This window comes from Mytilus galloprovincialis, chromosome 14 (assembly GCF_965363235.1).
Source record: "Mytilus galloprovincialis chromosome 14, xbMytGall1.hap1.1, whole genome shotgun sequence".
Classification (NCBI taxonomy): domain Eukaryota; kingdom Metazoa; phylum Mollusca; class Bivalvia; order Mytilida; family Mytilidae; genus Mytilus; species Mytilus galloprovincialis.
In genome coordinates this window covers 3,758,626-3,785,918 of record NC_134851.1, presented here as the reverse complement: position 1 = coordinate 3,785,918, position 27,293 = coordinate 3,758,626, and the positions used below count along the sequence as shown (strand labels likewise).

Below are 27,293 nucleotides of genomic sequence, written 5' to 3'. Positions count from 1 at the left end.
CTTTTCAAAAGTCCAACATTTATTGAGAGAAAATACATTAGGGTTACAAATTTCAACCGTTGGAACCCATCAACTATAAAATGAAAACAACGGAACAACAGACACAATGAAGTGCAACAAAAGCATAAACAAAGGCAACATACTTAGAAACGAACTTTTGTATTACAACTGCCATATTCCTGACTTGTTGAACTTGTTTTACCCCTTTTAAGATACTTCTTAAGACAATATGGATATTATTTGTGCAGAATATTGGCTAAATAGTGTGGGTAGCGAGGTCTTACTACAAAACTTGCTTTACCCCTTTTAAGATACTTCTTAAGATAATATGAATATTGTTTGTGCAGCATATCGGCTAAATAGTGTGGGTAGCGAGGTGTTACTACAAAACATGTTTTACTCGTTTTTATGTAAATGCTCATTGATTACAATTTGTTTTCGTGTTTTTCGATTCACAACTTTCATGGTTCTTACACACTGTTATCCAATCAAAAGTTCATTGAAGAAACAAGCACTTGCATACATGTATGTGATAATTGTCAATTAACAAATTAAATGTCACTGAAAAGTTAGACATTATACAAGCCGATGTGTCTCTCAGTCCTTCTATAACTCATAGATGATCGATAAATCTTGGCACTGCAAAATATTAAAATATCGAAAATGTCAGTAGTTTTACCAACTACAAACGAAATAGGACAGCAGAATATATTTAGCCATGTCACATTGCGAGATTTTACCATGAACAACTGTGGGTTTTCAGGACATACAGGGATAGAGGAATCAGACACAATCACCTTTGATGACGAAATAAGTACTGTATACAACTGTTACAGTTCGACGACAAAGAGATGATATTACAACATTTCCGTTTTATAATTCGATATATCCCAGCAACGAGTATCTAACATTTTTTAAAGATAAAATGCTTGATGTAGAACAAAGGTTATGTTGTTAAAACAACTAGAACCTGACCTATAGGTGTGAGTGAAACATTCAACAGAAAACAAGGTTGATTAAAAATCTCAAGGAAGAAGAAATTGATTTGTCGACTTAAAAGATAGTCTCGATGCACCAGAGTTATCGTTCTTATAGCCAACAATAACGTCTGGTGTCAATTGTAGAGATGTATATTATATTCATGAGCCTCGTGTCCATTTTTCGTATTTTTTTGCTAAAACGCGATTGGATGGTATTTACATGTTGGATAATAAACTCCTCCCTTACTTCAATAACAACAACGTGGTCGAAGAGCACGTGTATCGTGCGGTTTTATTTTAAAGAGGAGAGTTTTATCTTTTATTCATGTTATTTAGATGCATTTAGGAATGATTTGTGTTAAAAGCGAGATGACAAAATATTTTCATTGAATGTGTAAAACTCCTGTATTTAGATATAAAAGAATATCTTAATAAGGATTCTACTGTATAAGTATTTCCATATACATCCTTGGTTAAAAAATAATATATATTGTTTTTGGTATAAAGAAACATTATAAATCTTGAACCCATTCACCACCTCATCAAAAGATGAATGATTGAACCATTTATTTGAAAAGGCAAGTTTTAATTTCAGCCCATTGGTGGCACCACTCTCGTTTTTTTTAATGCGGAAAAAATATATGGGCTGATTATATAGGGAATAACCACAGCAGACTGCATCGGCCCCTCTGAGACAGTCAGTGAAAACTTCTAGATACGCCACTCACGGCCACTTCATGTATATTGACATATATACACGCTTTGTGTATTGACTATATTATATCAACAAAATCGGGGTTTTAATGGGGTCACGGTGGGGGTGGTACACAAATCGCTGATTTGTCAGTATCAATACAATAGCGAATATATTGTGTTTATCTTGACAACAACTGATAGTACTTTTACTCCCCCCCCCTTCCATTTCGGAAAGATGATTGATTTGTTGTTAGGAAAATACGTCATGCATGCATTTTCCAGAGAATGCAAGCTGTATATGCCAAGCAGCTATATATATGTATACTGATTGGTCATTATATTGGGTATCAAAAATAAAGTTTTACCTTTGATTTATTTATTTTCTTTCTTTCAAATTTCAAGATATGTATACTTGACTGTGATGTTAAACCAAGGAGTTGTATATATATAGTATCCTTCTGATCAAATCAATCATCTTTCCAAAATGGAAAGGGCCTTAGTAAATAGTTAAACCTCATAGATTTAATCATATTGGCTTTATTTTGTTTTCAGTTTTGCTATTATCCTGACACGGTAGAAATTTGACATAACTGCTATACCTCAAATTAAACATCATGGTGCTTTTTGGTGTATATAATTAAGTAAAAATAATTCGGCTGGCCGGGAGGTGGGTTGCATTTGAAATTAATAAAATGAATATTTTTCACATTTACATATATTAAGATTTAATAAAACACTTCGAATTCAATTTTGTAAATCTTTCATTTTATACGGATCTTTTTTCTAAATGCTAACATTGTCTCGCTGTTTTATACGGCTAATAGTTCCATGCGATGGTAAAGGCCCTTCTCTATATCTTTGGGAACAAAGAGGGGGGATTTATCATCACACGAAAAAGATGCAATTGTTGCTCCTTGTTGACGGCCTCACTGGTTTTGAGAAGAAAACAGTGCTGTCCATTTGTTTGTATATGCGTGAAGGGATTAACCCCCCAAAAAATAGAGAAAGTAAAATATGACAACGATGACCAAGAAGGCAGAGTAGGGAATTCATAAACAAGGTAAAATAAATAAGTGTGACCGCTGTGGAAACTAAACTTGAAATTGATAGAAAATAGCAAATGCAAGTTATTTGTAGTATATTTTAATTCATATGACAGAAAAACGGGGAAAATTTAGAAATTTTTAGGTGAAACCATACGGATATTGGAAAAAGGGCTTAATTATTGCTCGGTCCACAAATATCTATGAAATGACCTTGGTTAAAGTATTGTAGTCCACCATACAACACCAATGAACAATGAGCAAAATTATTACCGTATAGTCTAAACCAGGCACTGACATAACCAACTGAATAAAAATTAAAAAAAGGAAAGACCAACGGAAGAATGAATGACAAAATAATTAACGAGAAAAAGGCATGCAGCTCACCTTAGCAAATGGCATATACAATCATGCTGTAGAATATTACATTTTTGCACACACATAAGAGCAGAAGTCTGGAACTCTCTTACTTTGGAGCATAAACATTCTGCAAGTCATATCATCATTGATAAGTTCAAAGATTAAATTAGTAAAAATTGCTACTGTAACTAATAAGAAAACCACACCAGTGGCATTTATCAGGCTTTATTTTTATAGATGAAGATCAATGCATGAAAGTATGGGGCATGGACTTTGGAGGACTGCTCAGAATGTGAATAAGAATGAGACAATGTAAATGCAGTACAAATCCAGACCTATTTTTTTTTAGAACGATGCATTTGAATCGGGACATCTGGGATCCGCCCCTCTAATGTGCATCTATAAAACAGAGCAGTGCTTTTATTCATTTGGCATGAACTTGTTTTTATCCTATAGGTGGATTTCTGTAATATTTCTTGTTGCACAGTCATAAATTAGACTTAATTACATCTTTACACTTAAATCGATTGGATATGTGCTGATTGATACTTTAGTCTTAAGAAACAGTTTTTTTTTACAAGTTGTTATTGACTTTGAACTAGCAGTAACTGCCAGTAAATACAATACAAGTTCAGTCCTAATCAACTGATTTTCATAGTTCAACTTCATATATGGTACTGTTAAATCATTGTCCAAGGTTAGAAGGGGGTTTGGCGCTGGCCAACATATTTAAGCCCACCACTTTTGAATTCTGAATGTGCCTGTCCCAAGTCGAGAGCCTGTACTTCAGTTGCTGTATATCATATTTATATTTAATTCATTTTTAACATAAATCAGACTCAGTTTTCTCTATGGAATTGTTTTACATTTCTATTTTGTGGCCTTTTATAGCTCACTATGCAATATAGGTTTTTCTCATTGTTGAAAGCAATATGGTCACATTTATTGAGTTATCAAGTTCCATGTCATTTGCTCTCTAGTGGAAAGTCGTCTCATTTGCAATTATAACCGCATCTTCTTAACTAAGTTATTTATGTATAAAACAAAATATTGACAATTATATGTAAATGTTCACTGCAAAAACTTAAAAGACTTAATAATGAAAAGATATATTTGTAAAGTTTGCTTCAAATAATATCTTCCTTACACCAATTTTAAGCAGATCTGCCATCTACATTCTAGGACTGTTGACTTAGATTTTTTTATGCATGAACCCAAAAATGCAATCTTCATGTTTATATAAAAATTGCAAAAGACTCAGACCCTATCAGTATAATATAGCAACATGAAATAAAATATTCTGCACTGAATATCTTCTAATTTGATCATATTTTTTCAAGATTTGTAAAATAAGAAATTTCACCAAGAGATTGATATCTAAAACAAGCTGGAATGTGTTTCCTGCTTAAATGATTTATATTATCAGTCTAACAGATAAAAGTTTACTACAAGTTTAAAGATATTAATGATTCATAACAATGAGGTCAAGGTCTGACAGATAAACCAAGCCTGACAGACTTGTACACCTTACAATCATTCCATTAACCAAATAGACATTTAGAGACATTTTGTTTCTAGTATCTTAGAGGAGGATCCACCATTTGAAAAGTTACACTGACTTATGAACCATGAACAAAGACAGATGATGCATGCCAGCCAGACATGTAAACTTTACAATCAATCTAAATAAAAGCATCTTTGGGGTTTATTATATTTCTTTACATGTAGGTAAATGTTGTAACTTTTATAAAAATTGTAAACTCAACACAGTTTTAATCATTTTATAGTTCATACTTTTTTGGTTTTGCACCATTGAAAATATCTACAGCTTTTTCTTGTTCAAAGAATTAACTGTCATCGTTGTATGAATTTCATCAATGCATCCAAATTTGATTTAAGTCATCATCCACAGCAAATTGCAAAAATCACTCTTAGTCCTGAATCTTCTCTCTTCTACTGTTGATAGTAGAATTAGCAAGCAATAGTAGTGTAATGTAATCTTAAGGGCTAAAGTTATAGCTCTGAAGATCATTGTAAATATCAGTTTCATGTATACACTTCATGAATGGTTCTCTGCATCTTATTTCCCTACAAATATATGACACAAGTTCAGAAAACTGCTTTATTAATTGGAGACAAACATTATGTATTTAAAGAATTACTGCATGCGTTTAATCTTTTAATTGTTTGATATTTGACTGTAGGGAGCATTAGGTTTGATTAGACAGTTAAAACAAGTATCTTGTTATGTTCCTTTGGCAAGGTTGGAAAAAAAGCGGTCAATACTAGTATTGACCATGCCAGTGGTAAATACCGGTATTTACCGGGAAATACTGGCAAATACTGGGAAATACCGGCAAATACTGGTCGATTGAAATTTTGAGTGGTCATTACTATAAAAACCACTATCTACTTGGTCAATTATAATTACAATAAATAATTAATTTATATAGAAAGTGTTCAAACCATTTTTAATGCTTTCATTTCTAATTTTATTGTTAATTCAAACAGGGATCTACATTGATTAATGTGTACATAATATTATAGTAAAAGATAAAAACTTTTTGTTCATGCTTCAAATTTTCATTTCCAGCATGAAGAAGGTTTTTTTTATTTCACAGTTAGATAGCTATAAACAGGAAATAATTTATTGTTTAAGGGAGTCTTCATATATCAATTTTATTACTTTCAACCCATGTACTGTCAACTTTTATTGGAGGCTGTTGTTTTAGTAATTAAATTTTTACACCTAGCAATGCCAGGTGATAGGTAAAAAGGAATGTAGGAAAAAAAGTCACAGGAAAAAAAGTCACGGAAAAAAAGTCACGGAAAAAAAGTCACAGGAAAAATGGTTACAGGAAAAAAAGTCACAGGAAAAAAAGTCACAATATATATTTTTTGCATGAAATAGTCATAGGGTCTGCACATACATGTATTAACAGGAGAAACATTCCTAATTTGTATTTTTTTATCGAAATGGTCATAAGGCCGCACATATATATGAATATATTGGGAAACATTCCCAATAGATATTTGTTTGGAAATAGACATTTTTTAATTCATTTTATACAACTAGTTTTGGAAATTTAGATATAAATCGCAAAACATTTAAATGGAACATGTACATGCTTGTGTACTACATTGATACATGTTTTCAAGGATTTGTTGTAATTATTTTTGTTTTATATCTCTTAGAGATCATGATGTGAGTTTAACAGCATTAATTTCCTTCAATTTGAATACAAGTTAGAAGTTTAGTATATAACTTGACCACATTTTTTTTTTATTTTTATAAAGATAAGTATTCTGTAATTAAGTGTTAAACAAACAACTCATTGCCATTAATAATAGCTTAGTATTTTTATACATATATACCTAGGGACTGTTGATATTGATGTGTGGCTTCTTGTGGCACCCCCCTCCCCTTTGTAGACCTTTCATTTCCTGTCTTCGTAGGAAGCCATAACAATGAAATACAAATATATTATGACTTTTTTAAATGTATTCAAAAACTCTTGCTTAATTATTTATTGCATACATGTACATAGTGACTTTTTCACATGAATTCCAACATATTTCTGACAAATAAGTTTACTTAAACAAATTGTGACTTTTTTTCCTGTGACTTTTTTTCTTGTGACTTTTTTTCCTGTGACTTTTTTTCCTAGGGATATTGTGACTTTTTATCCTGTGACTTTTTTTCCTGTGACTTTTTTTCCGTTCACCGTAAAAAGACCCATGTAACTTCATTTACCTGTAGTTTTATTTACCTTTAATTTTAATTACCTGTAAAATCATACATTTTGAATAAAAATATATTGATTTAAACATGTTGAAATAAAATATAAATTTGTATATATATATATATCTTAAGTATGCAATTTATAATTCATAAAAACTAAATTTTAAATCAGTAGTAAGAATAAGTGTTATAAATGAATAAAACATATCAAATTCATTACCTTTATAAGCTGACACATTATATTTGACTTTTTATCAAGATTTTACTTCATTTAATAGTAGAAACAACCATGAAAATTTCAATTGACCAGTATTTGCCAGTATTGACCACTTGGGGAGTATTGACCGGGGCGGTAAATACCAGTAAATACCACTGGTAAATACCGGGGGTGGTATTTACCGCCCAACCTTGTCCTTTGGTTATTCTTGTAGTTGAGTTGCTGTCTCATTGGCATATACCCACATCTCTTCAAACAGTGTAAGCTCCATGTAATGATCTTAAAAAAGGTTCTTACAAAAGCTTAAACCAAAAAGGTTATTGTGTATAAATTAAGTGCTTTATTTTTTCCAATTAAAGAAATTCTAAAAATGCATTGAACAAAGTTAAAACATTATATTTTTCTTAAAAATATGTCTAAATAAAAAAGTTGAGACTTAAATTATACTTAATGTTTTTTATGGAAACTTAAGACAAGACCATATACATATACATTAGTTTCTTAAAGCCTTACAATTTCAGCATTTAAAGTCTTGAAGCATGGAAAGTCTCCTGTCCTTTGACAAATGAAATTATTCTCCTTCAGTTGTCCATAGAACCGTGGTAAATTTTCGCAACTCCATCATGTTAAAAAGAAGTGCTAGAAAAAACAATAATGGAATAATCATTAGTTAAAAAAACTATAAAATTTTAAGAGTAAAAATTTATCATTATAAAAAGTAAATTTTAATAAGTATACAATGAACAATGTCTCCAGATCTGTTTTAATTTGCAGGGTTGCAAAATAATGAATAATAGAAATTATGAATAAATGAAATTATATTCACTCATAGCCAAATATGGTTGTTGTTAGAACAAAAAAAAAAGATAGCTACGGTAATATATCTTTAATTGATAAGATCATCATAATATCTGGCAATTTTCTATGATCTGAAATACCAAAAAATCACTGACCAGTGAGTTGTGGAATGCATGCTTGCAGACTAGAGTTCTTGAAAATATTTTTTCCTGATGTTCCTACAAGAAAACCTACTCTGGTCCTCACTATAATGATCTATAATTATATCTCTTGCAAAAAATAACCAGTCATATAGAAGTCCTTTAAAATATTTGATTGTCAAATCTTGGGACCACCAGTTTATAGAGGATTCTGTGCTTGATGACATTATGAATGATTAAATCAGCTTGTAAATGGAAGAAACTACATGTACATGTTGTCATGGAAATTCTATTGTTATTTCAAAGTCAGTTTAAAATAAACAATTATAGATTTATCCTATCAGTAAATTTATCAAATAAAGGCAACATGCAGTTGTATACCGCTGTTCAAACAATCTTCATATTCAGCACTCATCAGGAATAATGTCCACTTTGCTACATTCCATTGTTTGTTTTACTTTCTCTCCAAGATGTGCAAAATTGATCTGAAAATTATAAATGACAAAATTGCAACTTTAACTGTTTAATGATAAAGGGGACTGTAAATAACAGACGTATCTACAAGAAAGTAATGCAAATACTTGAGTATGCAGTGTTTTATTTCTTTAGAGGTAGAAAATATTAGTGTAAACAGTGCATGAACTTTTAAAGTAATATACATTGATTAGTGTATAATTGACATACTAACACGTGTGCCTTAATGGAGTACAAATGTATATAGTATGGTGATGGAACAGTTTCCTGCACTTGTACAAAAGTGATTCAGCATTAAGTTATTTTAATAACACTCAAGTTTTATGTTTTAATTGAGCACCCAGCTGGGATCGCAGCCTTAGGCAGCAACCATTTGATTTTCTGGGGGGGGGGGGCTATGTTTTTTTTTCTCAGAATCAAAAACAAATTATTATTTTCTCCAAAAACTGGAAACAAACTTTTTTTCCAAAAAAAAAACATAGCCATCCCCCCCTCCAGAAAATCAAATGGTTGTTGCCTTAGCTCATTTTGGATAAGACCAACTGCCGTTGCGTTGTAAATTGGTGGTGGGTACGCCAAGCTGTGTTTATATCCTTTACACCAGTATATTGAACAATTCATTTTAGGCGAAATAATACTGGTTTGTGCACCGATCATATTCACTGTAAAATATTCCTGCACATGTATGCACACAGTTGCTTATAGTATCAATCAGTTGCTTATCCGTGCTACACTACAAAAGTAGTGGTACTCCAGATAGTGGAGGAAAGAATAAAGAAGAAGAAGGTAGTTCTTATTAATGAAGTATTTGAAAGTATATTTACAAAAACAAAGCTTCAGATATAATTACCTAGCCTTACAAATTTTTCAGGCATGGTGATTGCTACTTCCTCCGTTTGTTTTCATCTAGTTTTATCGCAAATGTACGATAAGTCTAGAAACATTCCGAAAATATCCAACTCGTGTGTTTGTATATTTGGACACGCCCTCACATTACAATCATTCGAACCGATTGGATCCAGACTCTACATATGCATATGGAGCGTCTGGATAATCGAGACTACTTAAAAGAGGGATAAAAAATACCAGAGGAAGACTCAAACTCAAACTGTACGTTTTTATCACTAACTAATGAAAACTTGCAAGCAGAAATTTGATTTTCACCTAAAAATTCCACTATCACGATTATATAAAGAAAGACAAATAATCTGGTAATTAGTAATTTCAAAACGACTCAGCTTAGTAGTAACATATATACTCTCTTTACTATCGTCTAGATTGAATGCATGAATATTATGCAAGACTTTCCTTGTAAGACAATTTGTCTATAATGGTATGTATATACATGTATTGTGTCATACGATATTTGAATCACTGTATACAGATTAAAAATAGGATATAAAATATTATGTTTCGTTAATTTGTAACTAGTAACCAAAACCACTGATAAAGCACATGTCATATTGGAATTCAAGTATGCATCACTTAATTATACCAAATAAAAAAAAACACAGAATTGTTAATGTGTGCTGTGGAAGTATATACTTGGGCATGGTAATGAATTTTTACTCTGAGAATCCAAAGTTGTTGTTTCTTTTTTCAAAATCCAATACTATCATATCTCACATGGCGTTTTTAAACTTCATACTAAGAAAATGAAAATCGTCTCGATTTCGGCGAATAGACATAGTCTAAAACCAGTGATTGTGTTATTTCCTCTGATTTCTCAAAAATATCTGCGGACTGCTTCAATTAATGATAATTAAGCATGTTACTCGTACCAACCGTTATTATGCATGTGCATTTCATTCACATTGCGTTCTTCGTCTTTGAGTCTGTCTTTGTTTTAGAATATTCTTAGCCTATTTAGGTATAGTCAATGTCGTATCAAAGTGAAAAAAGAAGAGCAATAGTTCTTAATACATTTTACCCTTCCGGAGCACCTGAGATCACCCCTAGTTTTTGGTGGGGTTCGTGTTGTTTTTTCTTTAGTTTTCTATGTTGTGTCGTGTGTACTACTGTTTTTCTGTTTGTCTTTTTCATTTTTAGCCATGGAGTTGTCAGTTTGTTTTAGATTTATGAGTTTGACTGTCCCTTTGGTATCTTTCGTCCCTCTTTTACGCCAATTATGTTGACATTACCTTGTCCGAGCTGGTAGATAAATTGTCGTTTTGCTGTTCATTTTTTTTTTTTATAAAACTTCGGTGTTTTCAAAGATAACATTAGGACTCAATAAACTGGACAATTGATATTTCAAATTAATAAGCACGACAATAACTGTAAATATTTCTGAGTGATTTGAACACACATGTATGAATTAAATAAGTATGTTGTCTTAGGAAGGGATAAATTCTACTTTGTAAAGGATCACCCTGATTCAAACAAAACAATCTCTGAAACTGACATTATCAAGATGCTTGATTTCTTGATTGACAACATATTTGTACGTTCGGAGGACGTGCTTTTCAACAGACTATCGGCATTCCAATGGGAACGAATTATACCTTCTTTTTGCCGACTTGTTTCTTTATTATTATGAGGCTGACTTCATACAGGAATTTTTTAGGAAGAAAGATAAGAAGTTAGTAATATCATTTAACCCTACTTTCGGCTATATATATATATATGTGATGTTCTTTCACTAATTAATTCATAATTTGGTGACTATGTCGAATGCATCTATCCAATTGAACCCGAGATAAAGGATACATCAGATACAGTTAAGTCGGCCTCATATCTTGACCTACATCTAGAAATGGACAATGTGTACAAATGTAATTCAAATGCTAGACTTTTAAACAAAACTAACTAATTATTTGATCATAAAACATTCCACAATAACGAAACACGGATAAGGAAAATGTGTGATTGTAATATGTAGCTTTATTGAACATAAATGACAGTTACACATCAGTCCAAATACAAGAGATATATTCGGGTAAATGTTCTGCATTCCATGAAGTCATACGTATTGTAATGTGTAGTGTAAGTTAATATGTATATGTAGATTTGGACTTCTTTCCAATTGAGCGCAGAAAATCATAACCATATGCAACAAACATTTTAGAACAGATGGTTGAACAAAATTTAACTTACTTCTTTCTAAGTTATTTTTTAAAAATGTAAGTAGATCTACACGCTTATTTTATCATTATCTGACCAGAACTATGCTTGCTTTTTAAGGACTTTTTGAACTAGTTCTTTGGTAGACGTAGTGCTGTTCAATACTAAGTTTTGTACGTTTTTATGTGTCTGTTCTGTCATTATTATATGAAGGCAAAAGTAGTAATCGCAGGTTGATAGTCATAAATTGATTCAGAAAAAAAATCTGGGTAACAATTTAAAACGTTTGGAAACCTATCAATTATAAAAAAAGAAAAAAATCTGGAAAAAGAAAAACAATGAAGTGAACAAAAGTGAACACAAAGGTAACATTCATAAAAAAGAACTATTTGACCACAACGACCATATTCCTGACTTGATAAACGTGTGTTACGTCTTTTAGTTACTTCTTAAGATAATACGAATATTGTTTGTGCAAAATATCGGTTAAATAGTGTGAGTAGCGAGGTGTTACTACAAGTAAAATTGAGAATGGAAATGGAGAATGTGTCAAAGAGACAACAACCCGACCAAGCAAAAAACAACAGTAGAGGGTCACCAACAGGTCTTCAATGTTGCGAGGTGTTACTACAAAACATGTTTTACTCGTTTTCACGTAAATGCTCATTGATGAACATTTGTTTTCTTGTTTTTCGATTCACAACTTTCAAGGTTACACACTGTTATCCAATCAGAACAGGTCATCGAAGAAACAAGCACTTGCATACCTTTATGTGATAAATATCAATTAACAAGTTAAATGTCACTGAAAAACAGACAATATAAAAATCCGATGTGTCACTCAGCTGTTCTATAACTCATAGATAATCGAGAGGTCTTAGCACTGCAATATCACAAAATATCAAAATGTCAGTAGTGTCACCGACTTCAGTCCTTGGATGGTGTAAACTTCCCACTAACACCATACACCATAACACCATACATCATAGCACCATACACCATATACCATTACATCATACACCTTGTACCATTACACCATACACGTTACACCTTTGCACTATTCACCTTACACATTACACCATACACCATTACCCATTCTATCTACGCGATCCGAAATTACCCATAAAGCAATTACATTTCAAATATTAGGATTATTAGGTCTTTCCACTTTTCTGTGGAAAGACCTATTGTTTTTCTTCTGATTATTTTTTTTTCTTCCGCCTAATTTTGTTCTTGCGATAAACATTTGTTTCGCAATATGTCGCTTAGATATTTTGTATATGATATCGAACAGTTTATGCGCTTTTGAAATTTACCCTGCGTAAACGAATACTTTTCTTTGTAGGAGTTATCTCCCCAAACACTGTTTTCCTTGTTATCGCATCTCCTTCGCAACCGTAAAAGATTATGACAAATTTATTTTACAAAATTGCTGGTTATATCCTTCGCATGATTTGTCCTATGTTGACCGAAGCGATATGACCGCTCCATATGAGAGTTATTTCCCCTTATGCATCTGATATAAGTGATATGAATTTCTATCTTATAAATCATAAGTGATAGAGACCTAGGATCTTTTGATTTGAGGTCCTTGGTCCCAAAAAATGAAAATTAGGTCAAGGTCAAAGGTCAAGGTCATATTCTAATATTTGAATTTGGCTTATTTTCACTTATATCCAAAGACTGTATAAGATATCAACAAATTATTTTTACTAAATTGTTAGTTGCGACATGTCGTAAGATGTAAATTTTGATTGCAAGCGTACGTTGAATGTAAAAGGGAGTTTTCTCCCCTCTTGTATTTAAAAATATGCGTTTGGTGATATAACTCATTAACTAAATATAATTAAGACCTATGGTCTTTTGATTTGAGGTCCTTGGTTTATGACCCTGAAATTGATCTCAAGGTCATAGCTTAATTTGACGTTCTAGATTTTGACCTTTGCTTTTATTCTATATGTATACATGATAAAGATATACAACTTTTAGAAAAAGGTATCAAACCATTTAACCTTGAAAAAAAAACAACCGGAAGTGACCTTTTGTAAACCGGAAGTAGCTATTTTTTTGTACTTTATTAATATAAAAGTATATAGAACCAGATATTTTTGGAATCAGTGTCAAGTAAATATTCAAATATAATCGGAAGAAACATTTTTCAAACCGGAAGTAACAAATTATCTCCCTTATTTAAAAAAAAATGTATGGAAACAATATATTTTTGGAATCAGCTTACTAGGAGCTATCATTTGACGATTGAAATGACATTTTAAACTTAGTTTCACAACTTTTCATATCAAAATACATTGTTTTGATGGAAAGACCTTCAATTGTTCTCTGAACAATTGGTTTTTAATTATTATTGTTTATGTTTACAATTTGAAACAAAATAAAAAGAACTTCGTTTTCAGCTAATGAAATTTCGTACACCATCATTCACACCATTCCAGATCACACGTTACACAATCACACCATTCCTCATACACCATTACACCATTCCCCTTACACCATACACCATAGCACTATACACCTTACACCATTGCACCATACACCTTACACCATTACACCATACACGTTTTTTGGGGAAGTTTACACCATCCAAGGGCTGTATCAACGATATAGGAGAGCAGAATGTAGTAAGTCTTATTTCATTGAAAGATTTTACCATAAACATCGGCGGAATTTCAAGATATGCTTTGATAGATGAATGAAACGTTACAACACGTGTTGACCAATACTAGTTGTAGTATGATTTTCACTCAAAAGTCTTCAATCAAGATTATATTAAAAAAAAATGATTTTAGGAACTAGTAATTTCAAAACGAAAAAGATTATCATTGTATTGCAAAAAGTCCGCAGCTAAAATTTGAACCCTCTGCACTATCGTTAAGCTAAAATACATTTCTTTGTCTATATTGTTATGTATTGTTTTTATATTGTAAAATATTTTGACCACTGTTTACGAATTTAAATATGATATAAAACATTACATAACAATTTTGTTATTTTGTTATGAATAAATCCCAAAGACTGACGAAGCTCCTTTTTTACCAAACAATGTACAAGGATTTGTATATGCTAAGGCGTGATAATTTTTTTTCTTTGAGCAGCTGTATTGAATTTTTTTTAATTATCCAATACTAACATATATTACATGGCGTGTTTAAGATCGGCGAATAGACAAAGTCTGCAACCTGTGATTGTTTCATTCCCTCTGATGTTCAAAAACCCTAAGGACTGTTTCAATTTGAGAGAAGTAAACGTGTAACTAGTAGCACACAGTATTATGTATATACTAATTTGCGTTAACTGTTTTTGAGTCGGCATTACGTTTAAATTATTACAAATTTCTAAGACTATTGAGGTCTAGGCAATGCATGTATTATATGTAAGTGAAATAGTGAAGTGCATCATAAAATGAAACAGTTATTAAAAAAACATGTAGTTTTGTTTAAGGTACAGCTGAAACACAACTCCGGTTTCGCGATTTTCCCAGTGTATTGTAAACCCAGGAGTGACCTGCGGCTGTTTTCTGCTCTTTGCTCGAAGTATTGTCTCACTGACACATTTTATTTGTTTATGTAAGCCAGATGATTACTAAACAGTTTGCCCATAGCTGACAGACAAATTGTTTCTCTGTTGATAACATTTGTAAAATTAGGGCATTTCCAAGGCTAATAATCCAAATCAATATACTGGACAACTGACAGTTCAAATTAATGAGCATGACAATTGACATTTATAAATGATTTCAAGACAAATTTATGACAAATCAACTAGAATGAAATAAAAATTACGGTTAATTGGTTAACCGATTAACCGTTGACAACACTAAATATTATAAAATTGAATGGTAAACTGAGAAAAATTTCGCACCCGGAGGCGTGCTTTACTTTGTATAAAATCAGTTTAGGCAAATACACCACGCCTTCTAACAGTTCGTTCTGTTGATATTGAATTGATAATAGTCTCTTTGATCACAGATATGGCTAAACATTATAAGAAATATGCTAAAAGAAATAAACATAAACGAAGGCTAAAAAACAAAGCCTTAATGCAGCAAAGTAAGCTAGAATTTATGCTATCACAAGCTAGAAAACAGGTTGTTAATCTTTCGCATAGAAAATTAACTGATGACGAGTATTGGTTTTTATCCAGAGGTTTGAAATTCATCATTCACCGTCAGTCAAAAGGGCAAAGCAGGACTTATTACATGCTTTTGATGAATTAGCCAGAAAATGAGATGTCGTTACTTATATCATGGTAACTTGGATGAAATTCATATAGTTAAATCTGGACATACGCCACCTTTAACCTGCAACTATGGAACGCCGGCACTGTCTTATAGTGTAAATATTTAATGTGTTCTGTCGCTTTGTCTTTACGTCCTGTCGTTTGTTCTTTATGTTATGTGCAAATGTCTGTATTTCATGACACGGCATCTCTGTGTTATGTCAAATTAGTTATTTGTTTGGTCAAACAGCAGTATGATTTGTCATTGCTAAAGTTTGTTGTGTACAATAGGCCTTACATCATGCTTTTACTTCTATATATTCTGTGAATACTTCAAAACTTTATGATCAACCACCTTTACATTCTCTCCTATTTCATCTATGTTCTGTCTATTCTTCTTTTACGTAAGTCAGTTAAAAATTGCGTCCTGTCTCAAATGTGTTTGTTATGCCGAATGTTCTAAAGGTTTTGTTTTGATACACCTTTGTTCTATGTTAACCTCATGATATTATAGTCTTTTGGAGTTATGTTGTGTTAATACATATGTATCTCCAGTGATAAACACGACACATCATGGTATAGTTCCTATGTGTTTTGCCGAACAATTGATACTCTCTGTGAGCAATCATTACGTCATGTGCAAATGCCTTTTACATTATGTGCAAACAACTTATACGTTTTGTGCAAACCTCGTTTACCTTATGGGCAAACATCGTTCCTATATGTGCAAACATCGTTTACTCTATATGCAAACAAAGTTTACCTTATGTGCAAACACCTATTACGTTATGTGCAAATACCTATTAAGTTATGTATAACAACTACATCATTATGTGCAAACACTATTACTTTATGTGCAAATACCGCTTACATTATATGCAAACACCGATAACGCTTTGTGCAAATGCCTGTTACATTATGTCCAAACATCTATTATGTTAGGTGCAAACTCCTATTACGTTATGTGCAAACACCTATTACGTTCTGGTAAACGCTTTTTTTGACACAGATTAAAACAAAACGCATCAGTGATAAACACTTAGAAAATTATAAGGTTTAGGTTTCTAAAAAGCTCTGAACTACTTCGCTGTATTCTTTTTCAAGGTAATATCTATTAGATGCTGAATGTGAACTGAAGATAATATATGTGCATCCGGTTGTTGATTTAGTATTGGAAATGTAGTATTTATATATATTGATTGATATAAAAATGTTATATAAATATTAAGTTTTTTGTTCTACTTAAAGGGTGTGTTCTACATCCATTCTTTTTTATATTTTGTTCACTTTACTTGTTGAAAATTATAATATTTACAAATATATAGACACGTCTTGAGGTGTGTCTCTCTGGAGGTGTGCCTAGATTGACAAAAGTCATAAAATACATTTAATGCATTTTTGAAAACATTACACAAGAACATTTTTTAGCAAACAAATCGTGCATATTGCAGACAAGTTAGCAATGCAAATAAAGACATATTAATGATTGATATTTCAATTTTCAATTTCAGTGTGTAATATATGCATAATAAAACGACCATGAATTAATAACATTTGATCTGAAATGTAATACATATAGTTAATTTTCCGACATTTGATTGCTTTTAAAATATCCTCAGAAGAGAACAGTCTGTAATTATTTATCTCATTTAAGCCAGTAGTTGTTGCTGAATATCAACCACATCATGAAGCAAACAAACAGAATGTATATGTGACTAATTATTCAAGATGGCGTGTATATCGACTGAAACTAAAAGTTTGCTCTGTTATTCGAAGCAAAAAGAAAGCTACATGTAAAAAAATTGCAACCTCATTTCTTAACGGAAAATGTGAACGGAAAATAAGTTGACATAAAAAAAGAAGACGTGGTATTATTGTCAATGAGACAACTCTCCACAAGTGACCAAAATGACGCAGAAATTAAAAACTTTAGGTCACCGTACGGCCTTCAACAATGAGCAAAGCCCATACTGCATCGTCAACAATAAAAGGCACCGAAAAGATTATGTAAAACAATTCAAACGAGAGCACTCACGGCCTTATTTATGTTATGTTCTCTTTTATCTGCACCAAGCGGGTCATTTCATAGGTGGTCATTGAATGAGAAAACAAAAAGAGAAAAAAAATAGGTCCGTGTGTTTGTTTATCTAATGATATTTTAATGAACAACTTCTCTATTCATTTTACATCGGATGACCATGAGGGCATTCATGTGTCTTGCTGTCGCCTAAATTTCTATTACGTAACCTTCGTTTTGAGATTGTCACCGATCTGTAAACACGATAATAATAAATACACGGACATTATCGAGTGCAAAATTACATTCCTTATCACTCGTTCTTAATTCATTTCAAATGGATACTCCTAAAAATATATCTTTTTGAACATAAATTAATGATATGAAATTGTCGTTAAACTCGTTAGAAACATAAATAAAGTAAAACATCTTTAATGTTTATACACACGTACAGAAAAAGTGTGTTACCCCATGCGGAAGAATATCTCAAGAACGTTTGCAATTTCCTATGCAGAGTTATCTGTCTTTGCTCCCTCTCTCTTCGTGGGACATTGAATGTTTTGCTGGAAAATATGAATGCCCAGTCAAATTCAATCTATCAGAAAAATCGAATTATTACAGAAGAGTGTCCACCATGCACTTGCACAGCACTATAATTAATATAGTACAATAGAATGATATACAAATGGATAAAATTATATATACCTGTAACTGCAATTTACAAATATCAAAATAATGTATAAAAAAAAACAAAGTTTACTGATTTGTATCACTTCTACGATGAGGTTGAATTTATCATCAACGCACAGAAAACATATATATCTGTACTTTAACGTCACTTTTAGGTAAAGAGATGTGATTTGGTTTCTGAAACAAGTGCTTGTGACCGTCCACAAGAACTTGCGGTCATCCGATGTTCAGTACTTCAGTACTTTGATTAATATCTTTAACATAAAGATATTCTCAAAAATTAATAAAACATAACAAGGGTTTTACATTTTTTTTAAATGTTTTATTATCCTTATTTTATTTTGATTCATTTTGAGAAATCAAATCGTATCAATGACATACTGCACATTTAAAGATTTTTGAAAACTGGGAGTTAGCTGGCAATTGTTTCATGGTGCTTTAAACGGTAGAACAAGAGGGTTCCGAAATTCCAACAATACAAAACATGACAAGTGAACTTTCTTAATTTATAATCAGAAGCAGCAAAATTGCAGAAGAATTTAAGCCTTCCCTTTCTTGTTAAAGTCTGTCACAGTTTTCTTTTCGTTATATAGGTGATTTTTTTAAAGAATTTTGACTAAATATGTTACGTCGATTTCAAGGCGAACAAGATTGCATCAATTCAAGATTGTTTCCGCACTTTGAGGATAATTTGGATTGAATCAAATGAACTTCATGCCTCGCTAGCTATTAATAAAAAAACCGTCTCGCTTTAACAGAAGCCGAGAAAGGGGGACCGATATATCTAAAAATGGCAATATTTAACGGAAACTGTCAAAATATATTTTAGAATGATAACAGTCAGATCCAAAAGAATATATTAGTATGAAATTTTATATTTTTTAAAATAAGATTTCTCAAAATAATGATGTGCAGCAAATCCCTTTTATGAACATCTGGCTTAATTGTGTATTTAGCTATATTTATCGAACCATTCGCGTTAATAACTAAACGCATCGAAGCTTATCGTTTATACCGTATACGTATATCCCGCAATAATATTCATTGAATTTATGACTCTCCGTTCGGAAAATAGGTTGATGTTTCTAATTTATACGACGATATTCGTTGAAATATTGAACAAAAAGATAAATTCATATCAACAACTGTGGAATAATGTATTGATAATAAATGTACTTTGTCGGTAAACGTGAAATTCATTTGTACGAGCTATAGAAACAGGACGAAAAGCGAGGCTTACCGAATTTTCTCCTGTTTCGCGGCGAGAACTAATCATTTTATATTTCTGACAATGTATTTATATTGTTTACAATTTACACCTGGGATTTGAGCATAAGTTGTTTAAATCTTAACCATTGTCTCTGATTTTTACATTTATTGAAACGCGGACTCGGAGAATACCCCAAAATGAACTATATTACCCAGAAAGAAATATCCATATTACCGATTGATCAACATAGAAGCGGGTAGCAGGAAAATTTATTTGTACATGTACAAACAAAGCAAAAAAAATGTTGTTTATCCGTTATTTGTATACAGTAACTTGCTAATTGCAGAATAAAAGCGAATTACTTAACTGTTACCAGTTTTTTTTTAAACTGGTGAAAAATTAAATGGAGTAGAAAAATAAATAGATTAGATGACTATGCGGTATGGGTGTTTTGTTAAAGGCCATAAGAAGATCTATTGTTATTTATTTCTTTGTCATTTGGTCTCTCGTGGAGAATTGTCTCATAGGCATTCATACCACATCTTTTTTTTTTTTGAAAATCAAAGGGAAAATTATGTTATGATGACCATTTTAGCAACGAAATTGTTTATTTATTCTTATAGACAACAAAATAAACAATATGCATATCACTTATACAAAAAATAATAGAAGAAAACAATTACAATTTACAAGAATATATATTTTTTTGTATCGTTCTTGATGACACGGTTCGAAAAGTAACCGGACCAAATACGGATAAATGAAAGTCATTATCTGTAGTTTCAAGTTGCGGGACTTAATTTCGAGTATGGCCAGTGATAGTGAAATAAGGCTGATAGCCCTTTCATTCAGAAAAAAATATGTGTATGCGTCATTTTTGTGGATTACAGGATAATGCAGTTTTTAATATGAAAATAATAGTTTTTCTTTGAGAAATTGCAGCTTTTTGTTACACCCTTCTACCTGTCTGATCCAAAATCGGATCATTTTTTTCCAACATCCCTATTAGTTTAAAAAAAAATTGTCAGATAAGAGGGGAGGGTCACCTGACCACCCCTTTTCAGGGACGGAGGAAATAATAAGTCTTAGGAAAGTTATTCAGAATAATATTCACAACTGTTAAAGGAAATGAACGCAAATAAAATCATTTTGTAGGATACCTTAGCTGCTACATGAATCGTTGGAGACGTCATTACATTTGTAGCATTAATCTAGTACACGTTTCTCGCTAGACAAAAACCCTACTGGGAGGGTAATAACAAATCATCCTGGTCTCTTGTGAAGAGTTGTCACATTGGCATTCGTACCACATCTTCCTTTTTATATCGTATTGTTCTTTTCCGTTGCACCTCTTGTAAACTAAAGTCGTGTTTGTATATTTGTTACAATTTTCAACAAGTAAAGTGAACAAATTTTCAAAGCATTGATGCATAACGCACACTCTTAAAGTAGAGCAAAATACTTTCCCATAAAACTAGATACATTGTATGTATATAGCATTTTTACACCAATCAATATAATTGATATAAAATCCACAGTTTGGTCAAACTTTTAATTTTCTTCATTTTCAAAATGCATATCATTGATGCGTTTTGGTTTAATCTGTGTCAAAAAAGCGTTTACCAGAGCGTAATAGGTGTTTGCACATAACGTAATAGGTGTTTGGACATAACGAAATAGGTGTTTGCACATAACGTAATAAATGTTTGGACATAATGTAATAGGCATTTGAACATAACTTACATGGTGTTTGCACATAATGTAAGCGGTATTTGCACATAACGTAATAGTGTTTGCACATAATGATGTATTTTTTATACATAACTTAATAAGTATTTGCACATAACGTAATAGGTGTTTGCACATAAGGTAAACGATGTTTGCACACAGGGTGAACGATGTTTGCACATAAGGTAAACGAGGTTTGCACAAAACGTATTAGTTGTTTGCACATAATGTAAAAGGCATTTGCACATGACGTAATGAATGCTCACAGAGAGTATCAATTGTTCGGCAAAACGTATATGAATTATTCCATGATGTATTGTGTTTTTCACTGGAGATACATATGTATAAACACAACATAACGCCAAAAGACTATAATATCATGAGATTGACATAGAACAAAGGTGTATCAAAACAAAACCTTTAGAACATTTGACATAACAATAACACTTGAGACAGGACGCAATTATTAACTGACTTACGTAAAAGAAGAATAGACAAAGCATAGATAAAATATGAGAGAATATAAATGTGGTTGATCATAAAGTTTCGAAGTATTCACAGAATATATAGTAGTTACAGCATAATGTAATGCATATTTTACACAACAAAGTTTAGCAATGACATATTATACAATTGTTTGACCAAACAAATAACTTATTTAACATAACAAAGAGATGCCGTGTCAGGAAATAAAGGTATCTGCACATAACATAAAGAAGAAATGATAGGACGTAAAGGCAAATCGACAAAACACATTAAATATATACACTATAAGACAGTTCCGGCGTTCCATTTGCAACACCTTGAAAAATAACTGTTTAATACAAAGCACGAACTATCTTCAATGCAAATTCGAAAATTTATAATGGGCCTGGGTATATGCATATCTGCCTAAAATATACCGATTAAATGAATCGCAATTAGTAAAAATCAATAAATATGGATTTAATATTGATAACATAATGCCGCCATGTCGGCCAATCATATTTCAGATTGGTACTGTCACAGAATTTATTGCACGCTATATCAATTATTTTTTAGTACCTATGGTACAAAAACAACACACGTATATAAAGGATACGTCTGATCTAATATACAAGTTAGAAAGAATTAAGCCTAATGCAGATTTCTGGCCGTGTACTTCTGATGTAGTATATCAATGTACACTAATTGCCCGATTGATGAATTATTATCAGCAGTTAGAATTTCAGATGATCAGTTTGATAAATCAGATTACAAAATTAAATGCCCACCGACGGATGTTTTAATCTATCTCCTAAGATCAATTTTAGAGAACAACATTTTTGATTTTAATGGACAGCTATATAAGCAAACAATAGGCGCCGCAAAAGGAGCCGTGGCTAGCCCGGAAATCTGTGATATACTCATGTATAAAATTATGAAAGAAATTCTTACTTAGTTTGAAGATAGAAAAAATATACTTTTTTTTGGAAGGTATCGTGATGATATTATATTAATATATCACGGTGATTCGAAGGAAATAAAGGATTTGCTAGGGTTAGCAAATAATCATCATCCGTTCCTGAAATTCAAACTAGAATTCTCATCTAAAGAAATAACATTTTTTTATGTTAATATTTTCAAAGGAAGTAGATTTTTTAATGAAAATATTTTGGACATGAAAACACACTTCAAACCGACGAACGCCTTCCTTTATCTAGATCGTTAAAGCTGTCACAGTAAACATGTGTTTGCCGGGTTTATCAATGGCGAAGTAATTGGTCGGGCTGTTGACTCTTTGACACATTTTTTTTATGTTCGCTAGTTATTATAACTAAACATTCTTTCCGTACCAGACCTGAAAGACAATTTGTCTCTCTGTTGAATAAATTGTGTTTTCAAAGATAATGAACGTAATTAATAAACTGAACAATTGATAGGTCAAATTAATTAACATGAAAATAAATATGTATGATTTCAAAACAAATATATAACAAATTAACTAGTATTGAATACAATTTCCGGTAAACTGGTAGGTTTTTGTGGTATTCGATATTTGGTCTTTTTGACGGTTAACTGCTTGACCGATTAACGGTTGACAACACTAAAAATAGAAAATTGATGGTAAACTGAGAAAATCTGCACCCGGAGGTGTACTTCAGGTGAACCCAAAACCCTTAAGATTAAAAAAAAACAACAGTGGAGACTTCAGTTTAAAATGTATAGCTCGACGTTAGAATAAACGACCCATTCTTTATAAAAAAAACAACATTTAAATGCAAAACTTACAAAAAGTAATCAATTATTTGATCAAAACATATTCCTCAATGATAAAGAACAGACTAGGAAAACATATGCTTATTTAACGATTGTAATACGTAGTTTTGTTGAAAGAAATGACAGTTACCTATAATATAAAACAGAGGATGAGGAATGATTGCCAATGAGACAACTCTCCACAAAAAACCAAAATGACACAGACATTAACAACTATAGGTCACCGTACGGCCTTCAACAATGAACAAAGCCCATACTGCATAGTCAGCTATAAAAGGCCCCGATAAGACAATGTCAAACAATTCAAACGAGAAAACTAACGGCCTTATTTATGTAAAAAATAAATGAACGAAAAATAAATATGTAACACATAAACAAACGACAACCACTGAATTACAGGCTCCTGACTTGGGACTGGCACATACATAAATAATGTGGCAGGGTTAAACATGTTAGCGGGATCCCAACCCTCCCCTAACCTGGGACAGTGGTATAACAGTACAACATAAGAACGAACTTTAAAAATTAGTTGAAAAAGGCTTAACTCATCAGATGGACAAAAATACAAGTATAAGTCCATATACTAGAGGCAAGTTTAAATACAATAGTCTTATTTCCATCTATTTCAATATGTTAAATGATTTAAAAGTTATAAGGTGTCAGCGAATTTGTAAAATAATAGAAAAAAAAAGAATGTGGGATATCTATTCACTATCTTAAAATCAATACGTGTACAACAACAACAAAAAATTAAACCGGAAAAAAAGAAACTGCGCTTTTATTGCTGTTCTTCATCTGAAATTATAATTAGGCCTTCAAACCGGTGCTACAAATATTTTCACCTCACTGCAAGTTTAAGATGGCATCTAGCACCGGCTTGAGTGGATTTATTTGCACAAAACATTGGTTATTCTTTACGAGACTTTTAATGCATTTCCTATAATTTAATATTAATGAACGTTAATTTTATTCAATGCACTATTGAAAAATCAAATAATATCAAAACATTATTTTCAGTAAGACATACGAAGAATTAAAAACATACAAATCGTTTGTATCAATTGTGTATACAATCGTCTATTCTCATTTTGATAATCTTAACTCTGCACTGGCATTTGGTCAAACTAAACAAGATGGTAAATGTATAGTATTACAGGCAAACGATGGAATCTCGACAATTAATGGTTTATTTACCACTCATTTAAAATGTGTGTAATAATACCATGTAGAGAGATGTTTAAAAATATGTACATGTATTTGGTGTTTAGGAAATGATCTATTGAACTATAAATACTTCATCCGCGTGTTCCATTTAATTCCGGCTTAAATCACTTTAAATCGATGAATAATTTCCGACATCAATGTTTTTTTTGATAATTCACTAACGGATATAATGTTCTATTGGTTAGGTTGGAACTTGTTTTATAAATTTTATGTGTACATCCTTTAATAACAAAACCAGGAAGATAGAGTAATCACCATAGCAACAAACATTCCATTTATGCTTATTTCGTTGTCATTTTATGGATATTCCAAAATATGTTATTTATTGTGACACGCAATTATCAAAGTAGTCTGGAAACAAACTCCGATCAAATCGGGTGAGTGATAATACAAGTAAATTATTGAAATTGAGTTTGTATGAAATAAAGTTTCAAATTGAAACTATCAGTTTTTGGTAGACGAAATGAATAAGAAAAACGTATTCACACAAATACATTGCTTAGAGGTTAATTCGAAGAGTAAAAACCATACAGCCGGACATAATAGAACAGTTGACCATACAAGTTAACCGAATTGAAAACAACTTTCAAATGCCTGCATAGGTACTGGCATTTCCCTAGTCAACGAATAAGCTCAAAATAATTCTGGGGTTAATTTAGCCTTCGATTTGTATGAAATTGTTTATGATTTGCTCCCTTTAAAAAAAAACCAAAACAAAAAACACATTTTGTACTTTGTTACTACAATTAGTTTACAGCAGCAAAATTATGTAAATACACAATAAAGACAAACAAAATTAAAACAAATCTGACTATGTCACTAACACATTAAATGGTCTGTAGTTGGTAGAGCATAGCAAATAGTACAACATTACATAATACTTTGCCGAAAAAAGCAAAACATATGTACATTATAAATACAAGGACATCCACGTAAAAACAGAATTGTAGAAAATTAATGCGTCTGAATCATACACATTAATCCACCAGCATCACGAACAACCTAAACCCATATCTTACCTCTTCTAATTATAATTTCATTACAGCAATGCATTTGATTCGCTATATTTTGACGTTTCTAGTAATATGCGTACTCTTTGCCTCGGGTAAGTTATATTATTTTTGAACATACTGTAATTATAACCCATAACGAAACCGTATTATACTTGAATCTGCAGTCATATAAACTGTTGAATTAAAGTAAAAGTACAAACATGTTCATTAGTAATCGCAATGTTAAACTGTTTGAGTTGGTATTAAACAAATCAAGACGTGTATTACTAATTCGTCACATGTGATCAACTGCTCATCTTTATGGAGAAAGTATTTCCATCTCGTTTTCAAGAGGGCGATGTTATCCCCGCGTACCTCATGTTCTTCATCAGTACAATCGTAATACATAGTTGAAAGTAATTTAAAAAAAAAGTAACTTACAGGAGTTTAGTACATAAGTTTCGTAAGGATTTGTAATCACTTTTCATTTGTGGTACTTTAAAATCTTCTTAACGCATGCTTTAATCCTTTTCGCGTCATAAATCAGTTAAACACTATCTTCTTGTCGTTAAACATTTAGCAATATGTTCCAAATCATTTCTGTTTTTTTATATATCATAATTGGTTCTATATTATTAGTGTCACTATCAACATCTTCAAAGATAACAGTACAAGGAGCAATTATCAGAAACGGAGAGAAAGTTGTTCGCGCAATAGAAGGCGATGATTTTAATATCGTTTACAATACTGTTAGTGTTATACCAACAATCAAATCATTTATGAATATCAATGGATTACAATTTACAATATTTGGTAATGGTAGCCTTACGTATCATTTTAAACCATCGAAGAAAGACAACAGGAAATCATTTCTATGTTCTGCCTACAGTCCCTTACTAGATAAACCTCTGTCATCTAAAGTATTGTTGGATATTCAGTGTAAGTACCATTTATAAATTGACTTTTAACCGTTACACTTATAACAAAACACATATTTAAAAGGGATGAAGTAGTTTGTCTCATACACATTGCCTGCTTCTTTCATTATACATGTTATATAAATCATGCGGTGTCCATTGTTATACATTTAATGTTGTAAACCTTTTTTTTAAATATCTATAAATTCGTTAATCACCGGTATATTTTTTTCTGATACAGTTCAAAATAAAAAATATCAAAAAATACCTAAATCTGAGGAAAACTCTAAGCGGAATGTCCCTAACCACATTGCAAAATCAACACATCAAAACATCAACGAATTGACAACAAATAAAGAAACGCAAAGGCAGCTTGATATCGGTATTGTTAAGGTCAGAAATCACCTTTAGATTGTAGCCAACAAAAGACACAAGTCAATTATAAGATTTCACAAGATTTATTATACAAAATTAAATTGAGAATGGAAATGGGGAATGTGTCAAAGAGACAACAACCCGACCATAAAAAAC

At 31.6% G+C, this 27,293-nt stretch overlaps 1 long non-coding RNA gene across 1 annotated transcript; it reads right to left on the bottom strand.

The window, feature by feature from the left end:
- Positions 1 to 4,766: 4,766 nt before the first annotated feature.
- LOC143058986 (uncharacterized) lies at positions 4,767 to 8,469 on the bottom strand. Its single transcript, XR_012973318.1, has 3 exons — positions 8,358 to 8,469; positions 7,552 to 7,677; positions 4,767 to 5,167 (listed from the first exon to the last, which is right to left on the bottom strand). It is a non-coding gene; the product is annotated as an uncharacterized LOC143058986 (long non-coding RNA).
- Positions 8,470 to 27,293: the final 18,824 nt, after the last annotated feature.